General features: G+C 39.6%; 1 long non-coding RNA gene across 5 annotated transcripts in view; it reads right to left on the bottom strand.

The window, feature by feature from the left end:
• LOC140844773 (uncharacterized) overlaps positions 1 to 21857 on the bottom strand; it is a 33818-nt gene extending 11961 nt beyond the window's left edge. The window contains exons 1-3 of one of the 5 annotated variants that reach the window (XR_012123267.1): positions 21725 to 21857; positions 20657 to 20840; positions 5431 to 5642 (exon numbers count right to left, since the gene is read on the bottom strand). This is a non-coding gene — a long non-coding RNA (uncharacterized lncRNA). Of the gene's footprint in view, positions 1 to 5147; positions 5643 to 14979; positions 15937 to 19023; positions 19905 to 20656; positions 20841 to 21724 lie in introns of those variants that run through there. The other 4 variants (XR_012123264.1, XR_012123266.1, XR_012123265.1 and 1 more) reach the window with 4 other exon arrangements.
• Positions 21858 to 22504: the final 647 nt, after the last annotated feature.

The following is a 22504-nucleotide window of genomic DNA, read 5'->3' as shown; positions in this document are numbered from 1 at the left end:
CCAACTTCAAGCTCTACTACAAAGCCATAGTAATCAAGACAATTTGGTACTGGCACAAGAACAGAGCCACAGACCAGTGGAACAGATTAGAGACCCCAGAAATTAACCCAAACATATATGGTCAATTAATATTTGATAAAGGAGCCATGGACATACAATGGCAAAATGACAGTCTCTTCAACAGATGGTGCTGGCAAAACTGGACAGCTACATGTAGGAGAATGAAACTGGAACATTGTCTAACCCCATATACAAAGGTAAACTCAAAATGGATCAAAGACCTGAATGTAAGTCACGAAACCATTAAACTCTTGGAAAAAAACATAGGCAAAAACCTCTTAGACATAAACATGAGTGATCTCTTCTTGAACATATCTCCCCGGGCAAGGAAAACAACAGCAAAAATGAGCAAGTGGGACTACATTAAGCTGAAAAGCTTCTGTACAGCGAAAGACACCATCAATAGAACAAAAAGGAACCCTACAGTATGGGAGAATATATTTGAAAATGACAGATCCGATAAAGGCTTGACGTCCAGAATATATAAAGAGCTCACACGCCTCAACAAACAAAAAACAAATAACCCAATTAAAAAATGGGCAGAGGAACTGAACAGACAGTTCTCCAAAAAAGAAATACAGATGGCCAAGAGACACATGAAAAGATGCTCCACATCGCTAATTATCAGAGAAATGCAAATTAAAACTACAATGAGGTATCACCTCACACCAGTAAGGATAGCTGCCATCCAAAAGACAAACAACAACAAATGTTGGCGAGGCTGTGGAGAACGGGGAACCCTCCTACACTGCTGGTGGGAATGTAAATTAGTTCAACCATTGTGGAAAGCAGTATGGAGGTGCATCAAAATGCTCAAAACAGACCTACCATTTGACCCAGGAATTCCACTCCTAGGAATTTACCCTAAGAACGCAGCAATCAAGTTTGAGAAAGACAGATGCACTCCTATGTTTATTGCGGCACTATTTACAATAGCCAAGAATTGGAAGCAACCTAAATGTCCATCTGTAGATGAATGGATAAAGAAGATGTGGTACATATACACAATGGAATACTACTCAGCCATAAGAAGTGGAAAAATCCAACCATTTGCAGCAACATGGATGGAGCTGGAGAGTATTATGCTCAGTGAAATAAGCCAAGCGGAGAAAGAGAAATACCAAATGATTTCACTCATCTGAGGAGTATAGGAACAAAGGAAAAACTGAAGGAACAAAACAGCAGCAGAATTACAGAACCCAAAAATGGACTAACAGGTACCAAAGGGAAAGGAACTGGGGAGGATGGGTGAGCAGGGAGGGATAAGGTTGGGGGAGAAGAAGGGGGGTATTAAGATTAGCATGCATGGGGGGGAGGGAGAAAGGGGAGGGTGGGCTGCACAAAACAGAGAGGAAAAGTAGTGAATCTACCACATTTTGCTAAGCTGATGGACAGTAACCGTAATGTGGTTGTTAGGGGGGACCTGATATAGGGGAGAGCATAGTAAACATAGTATTCTTCAGGTAAGTGTAGATTAAAAATTTAAAAAAAAAAAGAAAGAAAGAAAGAAAAGGGGGATTACTCCTTAACAGGATAAAACTATTGGTAAATCAAAGATCAACGCATGCTTTAAATATCCTTAATGTTGATCACTTAAAGGGTGTCAGATGATCAGCTATGGAGGTACTCTTTTCTGATAATATTCCTTTCTCTTAATTAAAAAAAAAAAAAAAAGCAGTTACTGTGTGCTGACCTCCAATGAGTTCCGCACAGTGGTATAGAGGGCATGTCAAAGTGTGGGCAAAGGGTCTGTTTGTTTCTACGCAGAAGATCAAGGCCTAGCTTGGATACCCAGAAAATGAACTAAGATACGATATGAGGAGGAGCTTCCGGCATCAGCACTCTCTGGAGGACTTGTGCCGGGGGATGATCATCAAAAAGCCTCCACAGGGATCCGGACGATGCTGCGGTTGTGGCTGCATCCAGCCCACCGTCTCCTGGACTTGCCATAAGAAGGAGGAGGGAGATGTCTAGGCTGGCATGTGCATACAGTGAGACAACGAATTTGACCGGATCTGTACTGTTGGAACTCAACCAGGAGTTGGGAGGGGTGCAAGTTGTAGCACCCCAAAATCTCATGACTATAGACTATCTATGGTTAAAAGAACATATGGGATGTGAACAGATCCCAGAAATGGGCTGCTTTAATTTGTCTGATGGTTCAAGTACAGTTGGACAATATCCATCATATCATAGATAAATTTTCACAAATGCCTAGGGTGCCTAAATGGTTTTCTTGGCTTCACTGGAGATGGCTGGTAATTATAGATTTGCTTTGTTTATGTCACCGTATTCCTATTATGTTAATATGTGTGTGCAAATTAGTTAGTAGTTTAAAACCTATACATACTTAAGGTACTATACAAGAAGATATGTCAAAGAAATAATCAATCCTCCCAAGTTTCCTTCATATGCTACATCTATAGCTTTTCTTCTTCCTTCCTAATTACAAACCTTAAATAGAATTCGTGCCTCATATCGAATTTACCGAGTATCATAATTCCTCCAGGTGGTAAAGATACCTCGAGACAAGTGCTGGGCATAGAAACCACAGGGCATAAATCTGCAAAGAAGTAAAAAGCTAACCTTTGCAAACAATATGGCTTCTCTCTCACTTACCAACTTTATATTTCCCTGTATGGCCCCGGAAGATGACTGGTTAGCCAGAGACGGGTAAGATTCCTCAAGGGAGAACAACCTAAGCAGGCACAGTCGCAGGGGGGCCATCAGGTGAGAATTTGGGGATCAACAGAGGTGAGGCTCAGAACCTCACCCCCCCTGCTTTGAGAGAAATCTTCTGCATCCGTGGATGTCTTGCTGCCCTTGTCTAGCCTGGATTAATACTTAGTCCACAGGCACACACCTGATCATCTGATCATCTACATTTGCCTTCTTACAGCACTAAACTATGTTTTCTACCTTTATCTTGCATCTACCTACCACTTCAGCATTTTATTAAAAATAAAAATAATAATAATAATAGGAGAAATGTGGGATCAACATATAAATCAAGTACAAAAATCAAACGAATATTCATATTTGGCCTGATGGTTTATAGGTCATATTGCATGATCAAAACCGAAAGTTTCTGTGATGACTGCCCTTGTACTGTTCACCATGTAAGAATTTATTCACTATGTAAGAATTTGTTCACCATGTAAGAACTTGTTCGTTATGCTTCAGAAGATTGGAGACTGACGAGAATTAGGCTTGAGATGGATTAATGACTGTACATTGAGCGTTGACCCCCCTATACTGAATTTTATTGTTGTTAACAACCATTTGATCAATAAATATGAGAGATGCCCTCTCAAAAAAAAAAATGATTGAGATAAGCAGAAAGTAAAATAATGAAAAATTTCTTTGGTTGTTAATTAGTGTTTGAAGATTCATAGAAACCATTGCTAAAGATTTGAACAAATGAGTATTAGAACATTTACACAGTATGGGAGGTTTGCTGTACAGTTGGCTGAAAGTTAAAAATAATATCTCAGCTTATGGTATTTGGTAGATTCTGTTTTAAGAATGCAATAGCCTTGTATGAACTATTAAGGGAAAGATATACTAGGCAGGATATGTTATTGATGTAAAAAGTACATTGTAAAAACTACGTAAGTGTAATCACTGTTGATATAACCTATTTCTGTTAAGTGTTCTTCAAAAAAATTACTGTGGGTAAAATTGCAGGTATAACAGCAGATTTGAAATTGATTTATTGTATTACTAGTCAGTGTTTTCAGCACACAAGTTAAAAGCAGACATTCATAAAGTGCTTCAGGATGTTACTGATGGACTTAATTTTGTGTTTTTTAAAAGGTCTTCAAATTGTAGGTCTGGACAATAATAAATGAATAGGAAACAACTTTAAAATCTTTTATAACAAAAAGAGGTTTTCTGGTTGTGTCCTAGATTTGTCAAGCAAAAAAAAAAAAAAAAAAAAAAAAAAAGGACTCAGGCAATACCTGAATTTGCAATAATGACAAGAGGATATTCAAACTTGAAGAGGGCATTCAAAGAGTAGCAAAAACAATATAGAAAATGGCAATGTTCAGCTGAACTCAGAAAGGATTTCCTTGTTTCTTTTTTTCACTTTGCTTATGGCTAGACTAATGGCCTCTGTTGTGGGAGACGGCTTATTAGGGAAGTGAGACCTCCCATCAGCTGGAAAGATAACCGTATATGGAAATGGTGACATGATCAGATGCTGTCTGCATTCAGTATGGTGATGGAGGCACAAGCTATTTTTTCTTGCTAATTGGTTACTGCCTTTTTTTTTAAAGGAAAATCAGATAGATACTCATTTTATTATACAACAGTCTAAATAAACTCTTAACAAACTTGATTTCAGAAAATGTTTGCTACTGCCCTTAGTGTACAAGCAAGAAATTATTCACCCAAAGGGTCAGACCAAATATCGATAAATTTATTTTTTCTTCTATGAGGAAATAATAATCCATTTCAGATGAACAAACTCTTCCCAGTTCCAGAATGCCAGTCAGAAATGATCTCTTATAAAGTCAATCCATGATAATTTACTCTGACTAGTGTCTATGAAAATATGTCTAACAACCATGTAAAGATATGCTAAGCATGCATACTCCTTTAATTCTTCAACCAAGACCAGCTACTATATTTGCTCTCCTGAGATGTTAACATTTTGAAATGAATAAGGAAAATGGCAGACCATCTGTTTAGGTACCAGAGTTCTGACCTCAGGATTCAGAGGGCTTTCTAGCTTAAGAAAGAGCATATTCTTAGTTATGTCAGAACTTTGCCTTCTAGCAAAGAAAAGGCAGCATTATCCCAAAAGACTGATCTAAAGACAGGAAAGCACTTCACTAGTATATTGTGAATAGATTTTAGTTCTTAGTAGTTCAGTACGTTCTGGAAAATTCCCCAAGTTATCATTCTCTCACGTTTGAATGAGAACGTATTGTTTGCCCACAGCAAATTTCCACTGCAACAGAGATCCTGCACAGGTTAGAAATCTACCACCTGGAAAGAGGGAATTCTGCTAATGAAATGCCTTAGCAACACCAAGAGGTCTGTGGGAAGGTGGTGATATGTCCAGACTCTAGCAGTACTCTAATATGTGGTGTCAGGAAACAGTGGATTTGTTCTCTGACTCACACATCCTCTCCCATGTCAGCTGGCCATGTAGTTCCCTAAAAGGGAAAGTTCATGCACTCTGTTGAGGGATAGATCCAGGTTTTGTGGGTTTAGAAGATTATCCACTTTTGGGGAAACTTCTTTAAGATAAAGAATCTAAAATCACAAGTACAGAATCAGATACAAGATGAACTAGTTTCTTAATATGCCAATGATTTCACATTATTGTTTTCCAGTGGAGAAGGAGGAAGAGACGTGTACCTTTAATGTAGCGGCTCTGACTCACTCATTCCCGACCAACCTTGCTTCTTCTCCATCACTCACATACTTCCAGGGCTGGGTACCATAGGACATACTCGTGTTGTAAGATGATGTGTGGCTCTCACCTTCATGTCCCCAGATGAGCTAGCACAGATGCTGTAGGGATTTTCCCAGAAGCCTTTTCTGTTTTTGGACTGCCAGCATTAACTCCACTAATATATGAAAGGAACAAACACATACAATATTCCGCCTAATCCAAATCAAATGGAATCACATGACTTCTTTCCCTTTAGCAGGCATGACTACTTCATCCCCTTAACATAAGGTTCTAACTAATTGCACACACACAAAAAAAATGTGAAAAATTCTTACAGAAATGTATGACCACATGGACACTTCTTCAGTTTCATTAACTCCATGCTGAATATGCCTTAGGGGTCTCTACAGCTTTTTTGGCTTCCAGAAGAATAATTTTTTAGGAATATTTGGGTAAGATAGAACCCTTATTTTTGCATGCCTTTCCTCTTTAACCCATTTAACCATTTTGTAATGTGTATTCTAGAAAAAACTTTTACATTATCAAGTCTGTCAAAATCAACTGCTAAAAATGTTCCCATTATCAATAGAATTTGGGCTACAATGAATTGGTTAGACATTCAATATGGAATAGCAGACTATGTTTCTCTTATTTAACCTATGGTGAACTAATACTACAGTTTAAAGCAGGTGGCTTGGGTTTATTTGAATATTTATAATATTTGTACTGGAACAAAGGTGATATACAATATCATATTGTTTCAGATATGCAACATAGTGACTTGATAATTATATACATTACTAGATGCTTGCCATACTAAGTGTAGTTACTCTATTACCCTACCAAGATACTACAATATTACTGTGTCGTACTTGGATTCCTATGACTGACTGACTTTACAATTCGCAGTTTGTACCTCTTTCTCCCCTTCATCTATGTCACACATTTCCCTATGATAACCAGTAATCTGTTGGCCATATTTGTGGGTCTCTGTTTGTTTTCTTAGACTGCAAATATAAGTGAAATCAGATTACTTATAATATATAATAAGTGAGATTTTTATTCCCTAAATGAAAAAAATACCCAAGTAATTAAAAAACATTAAGGGATTATTTTTCACTTCTCTGTCCTTTTAACAATGTAAAATGATGCCTAATGCTTCACCCCTTATGATTTTAACCCCTTGGTGATAATTTCAGGAGCAGGATTTTACATTTGCAGGTTGGAGAAGAGAACCAGAAAGAGTGGGAGAAGCAGAGGGATGCCAGATAAGATCATCCGACATTATGTGGGCTAAAATCATGCGGTGAAGACCCACCCCAGCACTCAGGGAAAGGAATATGGTTGTCTCAAAACTTTTCCCTAAAACCAGCTCATATAGTTGAGGAGTGGGGAAGAGAAAGGCAATAAATAATTTGCCTGTATGCTCCACATACACTTAGAATTAAACTACCTAGTTATGTTTTTAATTATTTAGATGTTTTGATAGATTATTTTAAGGGTATGTCCTCTGGGATAATTTTAATGAGCTCTACTTTGTGTTAAGGAAAATAATATCTTATTTTAAACTTTCTGGGCATTCTTAAAAGACTGACTTTAACACCAATTTCATAAAAGCCAAAACTTTGAAGGAAGTAAGCAAAAAGAAAATTAATTTAAAATTTTAATGAAGCTTCTTAAAGAATGCATACTAATTTAGATATTTCAAGTTTATGAAGTATATAAGTTACATGAACTTTAGTACACTGATGTCTGCTGGCTAGTCATTCTCCATGGATATTTAGACAGTGAAACACAAACCTTGACACAAATTCTATTTTATAAGCAAAGATAAATTTTAAAATTGTAGTATCTTCTTTTACAGCACATCTGTGATTCATTTGTTACTGATTGCATCCATTTTCAGGAAAACAATCATTTCATGATTATTGTGAAAAAGTCATCTTTTTAAAATAGATTTTCTACATTTTCATTGAGGTTTCCATAAATTCATTTTTATTTACTAAGGACAAATGGGGCTGGCTGCTTTAAACATCTCTGGTAAGGTCATCTTATGTTGTTTTAACCTGTTTTCTGCATTGTAGTTATAAGTTTGTAGGCTTACAACAAATACAAAAAGAATCAGAGGAAAATAAAGTCATGCCTTGGACTTTATCAAGTAGAAAATTATTTCCATAAGCCCAATGTAATAACGCACAGTAGGTAGAACCAGCTCTTTTCCCAAAACAAAAAAATAAGTAATTTGTGAAAATTACTTAAATCACTATAATACAATATTAAATTTACATTTTTTTGAAATTCCCATTTTCTAATTGCATGTATTTCTTTTTTTATTTTTTATTAAGATATTATTGATATACACTCTTACGACGGTTTCACATGAAAAAGTGATGTGGTTACTACATTAACCATATTATCAAGTCCCCACCCATACCCCAATGCAGTCACTGTCCATCAGGGTAGTAAGGTAAGTGCATGTATTTCTAATAAGTGTAGCTTTCATGAAGTCAAAGTTGCAGGAGTGATTAAAGATATAAAAAGATGCCTAATATTGCTTACACTTATAACTTTATAAATTAAAACTATACAGTGAGGCCATTTTTTCTCAAACAAATTGAGTCAAGGATAAAATTTTGACCACATATGCTGGTGGAATGACTGTAGGAAATAGTCTCTCTCACACATTTTTGGGGGAATGAAAAATGTTACTATTCTTTGGAGGCAATTTAGCAACCTAGAAAAATTATGTATTTATTTCTCACATGCCACAGCAATCTGCCATCTCAGATGTTACCCCAGTATGTCCTGGGCTAAATATATGTGTTGGCACAAACAAAAAGCAAAAATCAATATATACACGAGGTTTTCTTGCAGCACTATTTGTAATAACAAAAACTGGAAACAACCCTAATGCCCATCCATAGCTGACTGAAACTGTGGTACATACAGACAATGGAGTACTGTGTGTAAAGAAAAGTGAAGCCATATATTAATAGACTGTGTGAAATGATCTCAAGGATATGTTGTTAACAAAAAGGAAGAGGGAGAAATTATATATAGTGTATGACCATTTATCCAATAGAGGAAGAGGTATAAAAGTATTACCTTCCATAGTAAAAATCAAGAATAAACTTAAAGGTATTTTTAGAATAGTAACTTTTAAGTAGAGGAAGATGAAAGGAAGAAGGGCATAGCGATAGAAACCAGACTTCTCTGAAAACTAGGGGAGAATCCTCTGCCTCTTCTAGCTTCAGGTGCTCACCAGCAATTTCAGCCTCTGATGTCACCTGGCCATCATTTCCCTGTGTGTCTCTCTCCTCTCCTTCTAAGGACAGGAGTCCTTTTGGATTAAGGGCCCATCCTGCCCCAGTATAACATCATCCTACTTAACTAATTACGTCTGCAACAACTCTGTTTCCAAGTAAGGTCACATTCTAAGGCACTAGGGGTTAGTTCTTCTTTTGGAGGGGACAAAATTCAACCCGTAACAGGAAAATTGTCAACATTTTACATATTTATGTAAAAGCAAAAACATTCCCTAAAACCTCAAAATGAAATGAAACAAATGAACCTACTACATACCACGCTGGTGGCATAATCACACAGAGGAATTCTTTCAGGATGCCTTGAAAGGCAATGCTTGGATTGTACAGATTTAGAGTGATATATACTAAGGATAAAAGAGCTACTGAAAAATCTTTAACTCTTTTTGGTTCAGATAATGGAGATAAATATGCTAAAGTCATTAGAAACCTGGCTTTTTAGCATCATTGGATACAAATATAAAGTCAAAGATACTAAGTTACAAACTCTGCTATCCTAAATTTGAACTGGAAATATCAATATGAATATGTGATATATTTTTTCTTAAAAATTCATGTTTAAATTCTATCGACTGAAATGTTGAAGAAACCATGTTCAAACTAGTAGCAGTGAATATTCCATAAAAATCTTACTTAAGAACAATTGAATCTGAGTCTTATCAATACTTTATCATTTAAGTGTCAGGTTATAAAACATAGAAATGGCAAAAAGAATGTTAAATGATACTACATGAATGCAGAAAAGCAAACTCCAGGTAAGATTTTTAGGAAAAATTAGTATTTTCAGCAAATAAACTGAAAAAAATCAAGGGGATAAACTACAGAATAAAATGTATTTAAGAGGGAATTCAAAGAAATGCAATGGGTGAACTTTATTTAGATCCTAAATCAAACAATGAACCATAGAAAGCATCTGTAACATTATCAAGAAAATTTAAGTTGAGACTATGTATTTAATGATATTAAGAAATTACTATTAAATTTCAGATGTAATAATAGCATTGTAGTTTATATTTACATATATACATATACATACATATATATATACAGATATATGTTAAAAACTCATGGATGCAGTTATATAATAGAGTTTGCTTAAAACACCCTAGTGCCGGGGTAGGTAGCTATGACTTGAAAACTTTTGGACTTGGTTGATGGAGTCCCTAAAAGATCATAACACTTTTTTCTTTACTTTTGTATGTATTTGATATTTTCAACAATACAATGTTTTTAAAAGCAGGCCTGGTTTCTCTTTCACTCCTCCTTCTACACAAGATACAGAAATAAAGTTAAATGCAAAATAAACTCTATGACTTTAGACCAACAATAGTAATGGGCACTCAGATTTTGCAAAAAGTTTTATATATATTTAAATTAAAATAATGTTAATATACAAACTTACTGTGGTTTCATACTGTCACCTGAAGCAAACATTTACTACTAGAGTGAACAGCCAAGAACCTTGGTATGTATCTGCATGTTGCTCATGTGCTGTCACCTGGGATGTTGGTACTGAACCATTTTACATACAAAAATGTCATGGGTTTAATAAAATATGATTGCTTATATTTCAATTAATTGTTTTCATTTTGGGTGAAACAAAAACCCTGCAATCTCCATGATGGTGAATTTAAAATTGTAGAGTCTAAGCCATTGTTATCTGAAAATCTTACCTGATATCAGCCATAGAAATTATTTTGTTTTTAAGTGCCTAAGTGATAACAGTTATAACATCACTAACTGACACAACTTCACTTGGGGGTATGTTTAAAAATAGAAATAACTTTTAAAAATATTGGCAGTCCCATCCTTCGGAGACAAAAATCTTTCCATGTGGATGAGTGGCTTAATACTGGTGTTTGCAAACATGTTAAAGTAATAGATTTGCCTGTATCTTCTTGAATGACATTTGAAAACTTTTTCTAGATTTTGATAACGGTGGATTGATGTTCCCAGTAAAATTGTCCATTTTTAACTAGCTGTTTCACAGCATATTTCTGATCTAAGAATTTGTATATATTAGTTCTTTCAGACTATGTTTGCCAGACTATGTTGCCACCGATTTGCCAGTGTGATTTAAAACACAAAACTTGAAACCAAAGAAAATACCACGAAATGTGGGAAAAACTTTGAAACGCCAGGAGATTTGGGAACCACCAATTTTAAATTGCTGCCCTAGAAAAATCTCCATAGCGATGTCCAAGAAAAGCTATCGCCTGCCCATGAGACCTGAGAGAAGACATCCACATTCTAAGGCCATTTTTTCAACACTTATAATTAGAAGCAAACGCCAGGATTCATTCATTGATTTTTTAATATTCACAAATGAAATCTGTTGGGATAATTGCCATGACTTCAAAAATATTTTTGATTTATCATGAACTAGTTGAAAAAGGTCACACTACTTTTAAAACTCCTTTCTGGCCTGCTTTGTGTGCATTTTCTGTAACAATGTTGGTAGGATTATACACAACTCAAGTTTGCTATTTGCTACAATTTTATGAAATTGTTGGCAAAAGTTTTGGTAATAAATGGTTAAAACACAGCAAAACTATATTTTAAAAAATTAAATTTATTGGGCTGGGGGATAATGGTCACCTGTCATTTTCATCTGTCCAGAATCCATTGACTCTTTTTTTTTCCTGACACAGTAGTTTGAATTTTCTTTCGAAATAATATCATCAATAATCTCAGTTTTTATGGTTCTGATGCAGGGGCTGCCTGAACTCCAGCTGCAGAAGTGGCCACGTGACTCAGGTCCATCCAGTCCATCATTCTAACCCTTTGGCCTCACTCATAAAATTATTGTAAGAATAAAATAAGATAATAAATGTAGATTTCACCTCAGTGATGTGCATGTAATAAGAGCTCAAGAAATGTTAGTTGGTTTTACTATTAAAAGGTGAATCTGATCTTTCATCTCCTCTTCTTATAATATCATAGAATCTAAACTGCTTCCTCACAGTGGGACACATGGCTCAGCTGACATAATCAGGTCATCTCCAGTCTTGCCCCCACCATAGCGCATTGAGTTCTCTGAAAGTTCCACACCTCTTCTTTCATTCTAGGAGCTTAATCATGCCACTCCACTCTCTCTGGTGTACTTATTCCTTCCCCCTTCCTCCCCTTTCCTCCTATACTAACCTGTATGCTCCTGTCTATCTCATTCCACACTGTATTTCTCCTGAGTAACATAATTAATCGATCCCTGGCAAGGATACATGAAGTGCTTATTGAATGAATTGTTTTAAACCACATTTTAAAGAATGAAGCCAGCGTAAGATGAGGTATTTATACATTTCTCTTAAAAAAAGAAAACTTTCCCCCCAAGTTTCCAAAATACAGAACAGACTTCTGTTGATTTTAATGTTTAAAAAAAGAGGAAATTGCAGTGCCTGTGTGGGACAGTAGATGGCAGTGCAAATATTATTTGACATAGATCCTCCTCGGTTTACAAAGATTCCAGAACGTGTCCCTGTAAATATCCAGCATGAAGTCTGATCGTTCTTCTTTATAATGTCTTTTATGGCTTTTCACTGAGACAGGCATTCTTTGTGAATACTGTTGGTGCATCGTACCTGCAGGGCCTTTCCAAAGAAAGTCAACAGCTGCCAACTAGGACCAATGTCAGGGAGAACTCCTGGCACAGAGGGCACAGGGTGGGGCCAGGTTCCCTGCCATGAAAGACACAAGGAGCTGACACTACTGCAGATTTTGAGCCTGCGCATTGTGATCATGGTTCTTAACCAGGATTAATCTATTGAGGAATAAGTAAGATGAAGTCACCTTCTACATTTCTGAACTGCTTATTCCTGGTTAATAAGTTTTCCCCAAGAGACTCAGAGAGTAGTTGGATATTTAGAATTTCTTCAACAAGAATGAAATTACTAACCAGTTGTATTTTTCCAACAGTTTTATGGAGTAGTATAGGATATAATCATATAATCTCAGGTGCTATGCCCATGTTTAGAAGAAATTAAGTTTAAGGGACTGTGTGTGTGTGTGTGTGTGTGTGTGTGTGAGTGTACATGTGTCACACATATAGTTATATATAGCATATGAAATAAGTTATCAGACTTTGCAAACTAAACCAAATAAGACTCAAACTTAAAACCCATACATGGCTTTAAACACACATATATATCAGTTAATGTCACCAAATCCCTTGATTCTCAACTGCTCCTGTAACTTTAACAAACAATCTTGATAGGGAAAACAAAATAGGAAAAGAAAAATAAGCAGTTTCAAAAAAAGTCCCGTGTACTACAGAAACACAGTCTAGTGTTCTGTCTTACTGAATCAGGGGGCAAAAATGCCTTCTTGCTGTAAAAAAACATCCCCATCAGAGGTACAGAAGCTCCTTGAAGGGAGACACCATCAGTGCTATTTTTTAGGGGAAAAGACAACTGAGCACTCAGATTCCCTAGAATTAATTTTTAGCTATATCAAAACAATCAGTTATAAGTATCTCTCCATTAGTTACAGAAACAGACATTTCATGGGATGGAGAACAGAGAAAACATTTCTACGTTGGATTTATGAGGTGGGTTATTTGGGGCCACATATTTATCTTTGTAATTCTGCTTCCCTTGGTTTAAGATGACAATACATTACTTGACTTTGTAAATCACTTCACACAAACCCTGAGTTTAAAATCCATAAATGGTTTCCTGTCATTTTTTAGGTCAGATCCGCATCACCAATGTGGCCAGCTCGGCCAGCCCTTGCCAGGCACTAGCATTCCCCACTAGCCATGCTACCCTGCTCTCCTCTTCACAGCCACTCTTCCACACACATGCTAGCGTCACAGGGTCACTGACCTCCTGCTCCTCTCCTTTAATCACTCTTTCTCCTAATTCACGTGGCATCTCAGTTCCCATGCTGTCAGGAAGTCATGTAACAGAGTCCACAGGGACTATAGTATGGTGTCACTTTTCTTGGTTCAGGGCTTTTGTCACAGATTGTAAATACATTTTTAACCTTTGTGATTAGTAGCTGCCACACCCATTGACACGTGCTCAATGTTTAGTACTTTATATTGAAAAAAATAAAAGAAGTGGATAAATGAATGGCTGAATAAATGAATGAATTCATGATCATGGAGGTGGGAATAGGGAACCCCAACCTAATTAAATCATGGGGAAAATGCAGCAGTACGGATCAGGAACGTGAAATCCACTAGAATCTGCTATTTATCAAAAGTCTATGTAATATATTTAATTTCTCATGAGCTTCAATTTGGTCACATAATTTTCAATGGCTCAAAGATGATCCACAAAGGGGATAAACTTAAATTTCATAATTCAGGGTAAATATAATTTGCAATAATATTACAGCAAATTTTGTAATTATATAAGGTCCTATTTTCCTTAAACTTGTTCATTTAGCTGTTAATTTGAACATGGAAGACCTTACACACAGTCTGAACATGGAACACCTTAGAAACAACCAGAAAACAGTCATTCTTTGCTCCCCACAAACAGTTTCAACTACCTGGTGGTGGGGTGGGCAGTTCTTTCTTGCCCTTTGGATGAACCCTATGCCATGTTCCAGAGCTTTTCCTTTGCATTTTGATAATTAAAAATCCTTCAGTTTCTTGAAGTCCCACAATGTCTTTTGGAAGTAATTTAAATGCCTGGCTCCTTGCATTAACTGCAATTGGAACTTTATTTCAAGAAAAGACTTCTCTCCTGGCCTATTTAGCCCTGCTAATTAGCACACAGAGGAGATGGCTGCCCGTTAGGTCCCTCCTGTGTTTGCCCCCACAGGGGCAGAGGTAGGATGAACGGCAGGGGAGAGGGAACGGGAAAGGTCTTGACCAGCACTAGCATGTACTCGCATCTCGCTCTCTGGCTATAGCAGGTATTTAGCAGAGACAGAAAGAGAGGTGAACACCTCTCACTCTAGGGCTGCTTTCACGTGACCCTGAAAGCCTCCCGTGATCTCCACCTGCAGATCTCCTTACTGTTTGTCTACTGGGCATCCTGTAGTGCACGCTGACCTTGCACCATGAGTCCTTGTCGCTCTGGACAGTCACATGACGTAGCCACCTCCAGGGTTGCTCTCCATGGCCTAATTGGGCCCATAGGAGGCACACTTGGCCCACATCTTTAACCCATCATCAGTGGCTGGAGTAACTTGCCAAGCAACTTTCTGCTCTGTGCTCATAGGTCATTTACCTAACTGCTGATACGTTTTTTTACTATATGCCTCCGATGATTAAAATAATAAGATTTCCAGGTCCCACTAACGTCTCTCACTCTATTTTCCACTGGGGGAGACGCTTCTCACTTCTCATCCCTCCTCTGTCTGGATGGAGGTTCATCAAACACACACATACACACACACACATGTACAAACTCTATCACAAAGTCTAATACCTGGTGTCTAGCCTCTTAGCTTGTAACCATTTTCTGAGACTAAAGATGAGAGTTCAGTTAAGGACCGAAAAATTCATTTTGATCACTTCCTTTTTACAAATTCTGCTTCCATAGTCCAGTTTTTTGCCTTGGAACGTGACAGTCATGGCCTACTATCAGTTTTTAAATTAGCCTTCCACATTTTATACCCTGTTTATTTACATTCAAACTCTATAAAGATAGACTTTGGTTATTTAAAATGGTTAACTCATTCCAAGTTCTCCTTTTCTGGTTGTTTCTCCAAGCTGTATCACCAGTATCAGGAGGAATACAAACAAAACTATTTCTCTGATGAATGCAAATTCTAGCAGGCACAAGTTAGTTTTCCACAGACACATAAAAGTGGGGCTACTGGGGATATGGCTTGCATCACTCTCTAAGGACTGTCCAAATGAGAATTCTGTTATGTGTTCACTACTAGAATTCAGAAAGGGAGAGTCCAACTCTAGTGTGTAAAATGCTAAGCAGAACCTAGCATCTGGGATCTGGCCAGTGTTCCCTGAGGAAATAAGCAAGCACCCAATTATGACTGGGAAGGAGAGCAGATGTGGAAAACTCTTCTGCTGCCTGAGCTGACGGTACAGAATGACAGCCTGGAGGGTCACAGACACTGAAGCCCCCAGCTGCCTGGGGCTGATGTGGAGCCGAGCAGGAAGTTAGTCAGTCTTCTACAGCGAAGCCCCAACTACAGTAGAGGCCTGAACTCTTCCAGAGTGACTTCTTGTTCCTGTTGCATAGTAAAAATAAATATAAGAGACCTCATGGTGCTTAGCAATACACAGGCCCTAAATGACGCAACCATGACTGTTAAAAGTGATGCTTTGAAAAGTGAGATGGTGAGGCAAAAGACGGGAGGGTGGATGTTCCGGTTTTGTTTTGACTGTTCGTTTCTGAGTGAGCATGCTCTACTCATAAGGTCATAATAACAAGGCATTTCTATTTGAGGGAAAGCCAGCAAAATTCAAATAGACCAGGGTACTTCTCAGTTACTTATTTCACATGACGCCCCAACTCAGTGACTTAAAATGACGCTCATTTTACTTTTGTTCACGAATCTATGGATCAGCTGGTGGTGCTTCTGGTCTTGGGCTGAGCTCACTCGTCTATCTGTAGTCAGCTGTGGGCTAACTAGTTGATCCTGCTATGTCATGCTGCGCTTTCTTATATGTTTGGGGGTTGGCTGGCTGAGGGCTGTTGGCTTTCTTCCACATCTCATTCGCCAACTGGCTAGCTCAAGTTGGTTTACATGATGCACACCCTCCCAAGGGTTGGAGAAGAGCCAGCCCTCACGGCCTCTTGAGTCTGGGGCTCAGAATTGGCCCAAAGTCACTTGCATCTCATTCTATTGGTCAGTGCAAGACACAAGGCCAACCCAGGTTCAAGGGGCAGGAAATAGGCCTTTCTCTTGATAACGAGCTACAAAAAGCACATTGCAAAGGGGGTAAGTATGGGGAGAGGGCACTAACTGGGACAGTTACTGCCACATAGGATCCCAAAACTGCCAGGCCACATGAAGAAATGGAGGAAAGAGAAGAGGAAATAAGTCGGGAATCATGTAGCATATTAAAACATTTAACACCAACGAAAATAAATCGTTTTTCATCCACACCTCAATAAGTGAGCTGCAGGGAACACTCAATCCCCTCTTCCTTGCCGAGCTCCAGTGTGTCATGCTAGTCTCAAATTAAATACCACTTTCTTTAGGAAACTTGCCTGAAATGCCTTCCTTTTAGCCAGAAAATGAATCAAGTATTTTCCCTCCATAACATTTATAAGAATCTGTATTTTTGTCCCTGTCTTCCTTGCTAGACTAGGTGTTCTGAGAGTACAGGGTGCAGCTGACCATATTTACCTTGCACACCTGCACCCCCTGCCTAGCCCCTGCATAGCACAGAGTAGATGCTGAATAAATATTTCTTAGAAAATAAACACAGAGGGAATGAATGAATGAATGAATAAATGGATCGCTGAGGATTAAGTTGAGTATTATTAAGGAAAATGCACACATTTGCAGATATCAAATTTTCATGTGATTTCCACATCCTTGCCAACATGACTTGAAATCCCATTCTTGCTACCAAACAGAACAGAAACACTGTGAGAGATTAAGATTACTTTTTGATAACTTTGTATAATGCAGCAACCAAGTCTTAAACCCTGCATCTGCCCCTTTCTAGAAATTTAATAAATGCAAACTCAAAGGGATCCAGAAATGGTCATCACACTGTCCTAAAATCTGGACTGGAAAATGCACAAATAAACAAAGCACAGGCTGTTGCATGAATAGTAGTCCTATGGCCAGTCAGATTACGTGTAGCTGAAGAAAACATTATCTTTGGAATGAGCAGAGCTTTCCAAAGGAAATGCTTCAGTCTTGGTCCTAGAAAAAAATAATCAGACACTTTTGGAGTAAAATAGAATGCTAACAGAATAAACTTTGGTCTACTATTATAAGCCAACTTTATACTAGGCATTTGTATGCATTTTTACATTTAATCCTCATAAAGACCTATGTCATGCCATATCTTTTATCTTTTCTGTAAAGATAGAGAAATCAGAGCATAGTATATTATGTAATTTCCTCAAGTCATTAGCACCGAAATATTAATTTATTAACATTGTTGCAGAGCATGAGTTGCTAGCACAGAAAAGGAAAGTGGCGAGACTGGGGTCCAGGGGAGAAAACTACATGGATTTATTATGGTTTGCCAGGAATTGTTGTCATAAATACTGTACCTCAGTTCCCAGTCCTGCTGCCCAGCTACACTGCTACCTGTTTTTCACTTCTCTAGGTTTGTGCGCATGGGACTCTTCTGGAGTATGAAGGACTGAATCATGAATGTTATTGAGTTAGAGCTTCCAGGAGGTTTATCAGCAAAGCTAGCCAGTGACTCCAGCATTACCAAGTAAAGTACAGCAAACATGTTTCAGAATTTTCAAGAGCAAAGCATCTTCCTTATAAATCAACTGGTAAAAATTCACCACTATTCAAAGACTACACTCTTAGATTCCCTTGCAGTTCCCTTTCCTAAATTCCAGTTTTCTGCTGCTTAAACGGCCCCCATCCTTCCCAGTTATCCACTATAGGCGTTCAGCTCATGCCCTAAAACATTTGTGGTCTTCCCAGTCTTAAATTATATGACTAGAATACAAATTAGGGCTCCAAGTGTCTTATGAACCATAGTTCGGGGTGTGGGTGTCCTCAGCGCCATGTGAGAGCCAGAGCTCTCACCGGCCCCAGCAAAACAACCCATGGTTCCTTTGAAGCGCATCTCTCTTCCTACCTCCTCTGTCTACATCCTGCTCCGTTCAAGGCCTGCTCAAATGCCTACCTTGCCCCAGACCAGAGGCTCGCCTGGCTCTGTTGCAAAGATATCCGTGAAGGTATCTGGAATCCTAATTATGATTGGTATTTATTTAATAATCACTGTGTTCCAGACACCACATTAAGTGTGTTAATATGTTATCTCATTTAATTCTCAATATTATTGATGAGGTAGGTACCATTTTCATCCATCTGGTATTTATTTCATAATCACTGTGTTCCAGACACCACACTAAGTATGTTAATGTGTTATCTCATTTAATTCTCAATACTATTTATGAGGTAGGTACCATTTTCATCCATCTTTTATAAATGAAGCTCAGAGAGATGAAGGTACATGTAATCATTTGGATTTAATTTGGATTTAAATATAGATCTGCTGGATGCCCAAACCTCAGTGCTCTGCCACTGAATTTTACTTTATGCATGCATTAGAATTTGTATAAAATTTATTCTGCAAATGTGGGTGCATTTCTTCGTGTTCATTAAATGAAATCAAATCCATATCTGTTTTTACTTCTGTGAAACTGTGTGCCCAGGACTCCTTTTGGATATGAAGGGCTGACTCATGAAAGGTCGTGGAAAATGCTTTCCTGCAATGGGTCATGAAAAGGCCTAGAACTGTTGTGCAGACTATATAAGATCTTTGCCAGTGTTCAGTTCACCTGAGAATCACAGGGTTCTGTTTTCTATGCATACAGAGCCCCTTAAAGTACTAAGTTCTGTATTTTGGAGTTGGAACCATAAACCTAAGGTCCAGCCTCACAAAAAGCCCTATGCAAAGTCTACTGCACCCATCCTCCCTCCCAGTGAGATGCTGGCCACTTTGCCAGGATGCCGTGGGTTCATAGGCTGCTGGTCCTTACTATTCATGGAATGCCAGACCTCTCTTCCTCTTTGAGAGTTTAGAAATCCCTTCTGATCATCAAAGGCCACGTGCCTCTCCTAATACCCCCACCTTCCCCTTGGCGTAGCATTCTCAAAGAGCTGCAGCTCCTGGAAAATAAAAGCTGGGAGAGCAGGATGTCTCCTGGCACCTGCTGCTTCTACTATAACTCAACCACCCTGTGCTTCAGGGTCAATGCCATGCCTTCACTGAATGGGCATAACTTGATTTTACAAATCAGAAAAGGCAAATTGTCAGCCTTTGCATACCTAGCCAGAAGAAGTACATGATTTGATTCAATACTTTCTGAAAATTGAGATGTATTTAAAAACTGGGAGATTTCACATGATATAATTAAATCTGGGGATTGTGGGAGGGTATTTCTCATGGCCAGCATCAGCTGGCACTAAGGAGCTTCTGTCCCCTTGAGATGTCCTTGTATTTCCAGGTCACCTGCATTTCCATCATTCAGTCCGGACGTTTGCTAAAATGTAATGGATTTTCTTTGCAATGAAGAAATACTTTTCCATGTCTAAGCTTCTAACAAATATGGAAATGTGTAACTTAGAATAAAAAGGCTTCAAGTTTCAAAAAATGGGGCAATTATTTTCTGGGTGGAGTGACGAACACGCCTATGTATGTAATGTGTACTTAAAACATGCCTGTTTTGAAGGACGTCTTGGAAAATAGAAGTGGATTATCACATTTTAAATGAAGTAGTGGTTTTAACTGTCACTGCCATTTTAAATCATGTCTACACCCAAGCCTCTCTCCCACCATTTCCCCTCGAAAAGCCCTGACCGCTCGTGTCAGGAGGATGGTGGTTCTTTAAGGCAGGAGCCTTTCACTCCCTCATTTGCTAGCAAGTCAATAAACTATTCTTTCCTTCCCCCAAAACCTTGTCATTGTGTTTTGTAATTTGACCTCAAGGACAGGACCTGGTTTGGTATCAGAAGCAGCATGCCCACAACCCGAGAAAGTTCCCGCAGTGTCCAGTGTCACAGCCCACAGGGCTGAGCTGTCAGGGACACAGAGCTCCCGGCTTCCTCCTTGGTAGCCACAGGGGACTGTACCTGTACCGGCAAGGAAGTCATGCTGTGTGGCAGGTCAAGTACAAGCCTCTAGGACTCCCTCTAAAGTATACATTGAAAGCACTAATGACTTCCAGGAGAGGTTACAGAAACTGGTGTCACCACCAAGGATTTGAAAGATGTAGGGGTGGTCATTTCCACATACCCTTATTGAAGTCACTCATTTGGCCTATTCAGAAAACGCTTGAATCTTGGAGATGACAGTGGCGTGATTGTCAATGTAAACAGTGTCTCAAATTGCAGTTACTGCTGCACAAGGGGCTTCATCACTTGATCCCCAAGCACCCACTGTGTAACTACTCATCAGGAAAATGCCCTTTGTTTTCTTCCTGTGAGTAAAGACCAGCAGAGAGTTAGCTTTCAGCCGGAAAGGAGAGAAAACTATCTCAGAGGTATATCAAATCTCCAGACTCAGGTTGTCATTTAGTCAGAAGGTACCTTCATCTCCTTTTCCTTCCAGAAGACATCACACTGGCCCATCCCATTGATGGTATTATGCTGATTGGACCCAGTGATCAAGAAGTACAACTCATGTAGGCATACTGATAGCACAGACACATGTCAGAGGCGGGAAATAAACCCAACAAAAATTCAGGGGCATTTCGCCTTAGAGAAGTTTCTACAAGTCTATCATGTGGCCACGCCAATCTCTACCTTCCAAGGTGAAGAATAAGCCCTGTATCTGGCCCCTCCTCACACACACACACGAGTTCAGCAGCCTGGTGGACCACCTCCGATTTCAGAGGCAGCATAGACTTCATTTCCAGTGTGCTACTCTGATCCATTCACTGACTGGTCTGAAAAGGACCTAGTCTGAGAGCAGCCTGGACCTTTGGAAGGTGGATGCCAGTAGATGACACCACCTGGATCTAATCTCATTGCTGCTCCTTCAAGCTGCACACCTGAAAATGGCCTAGAGGGGGTGTGACTTGCCCAAGATCACAAGGCCCAAACCTGGGCCTGAGTTGCATGCTCTTCCATGCTCCGTGCCAAGCCTGGTTGGCACTCTTCCATCTCTGAGTCTCTGCATCAGACACACATGACACCAGCCCCCAGGAGCTGGAGGTGTCATCCATATATCCCTGAGGACGTCCCTAGGGAGGAATGTCTAACATGACCCTGCCTGTGCAGGTTGGGACGTTGGGCAGCTCCTGGGAGGTGCCATGGCCTCAGCAGGACAGGGAACTGGTGAGAAAAAGATGGCTGAGCTTACCTCTTGTCTCCTCAGAGCTGGGACCTTGGTGACACGGCTGAGGGGAGGGCTCTGGTGGGGATGTGTGTAGTCACGCATGGGAAGGGACAGGAGGGTGGGCAGTCAGCAGCCCAGAGGGGCCTGGGAGTGTGTCTGAATGCAGGGAGGGGCCCAAGAAATGGACCCTTCAGGAAGTGATGTCACTGACGACACACCCAGTAGAACCTGAATTGTGACCCGGCGCCGAGTTTCTGGTCGCAGACCCCAGTCCTGCTCACTTGACCAGAGACGCTCGACAGAGCAACATGTGGTCTTGTTGTGTGGAGCCTTCTGAGGGTGTGAGAGTCACGGAAGCGGAGAGGGACAGTCTTCCTGCTCGCTGTGGGCGTTGGCTCAGAGACCACCTCCAACGCCTCTGTCTGTGTTGCCTGAGGAGGCCCGAGGTAATACACGGCGGCCCAGAGCGGGCCACAGCAGGGCCAGACCACAAGGGTGACCCATCTCGGGCTGACCCTCCCGCTGGACCCTGCTGTGTGTGCGTGGTGGGTGTGGGTCATGGGTAGGACTGAAGGCTGGGGAGGAGGGGGACCATTTCTGGGTGGTAGCATGTTGTGAGGTGGTGGTCCCCTGGCACGATGAGTGTTACAGCTCTGGTCTCATCATTCAGGATGTGGAGGTGAGTATTGGGACCAAGTACTTCCACCCACATGGTGATCCTGAGCCCGGGGGGTGTCCTCTCCTTCCCAGAGGGACTGGATGTCTATGCAGATGGCCCTATGTGCCTGATCTTGGGGGCAGGGT

The sequence above is a fragment of the Manis javanica genome, chromosome 12 (assembly GCF_040802235.1).
Source record: "Manis javanica isolate MJ-LG chromosome 12, MJ_LKY, whole genome shotgun sequence".
Lineage (NCBI taxonomy): Eukaryota > Metazoa > Chordata > Mammalia > Pholidota > Manidae > Manis > Manis javanica.
The sequence above is the reverse complement of the archived record's forward strand: the minus strand, read 5'-3'. Positions and strand labels throughout refer to the sequence as shown.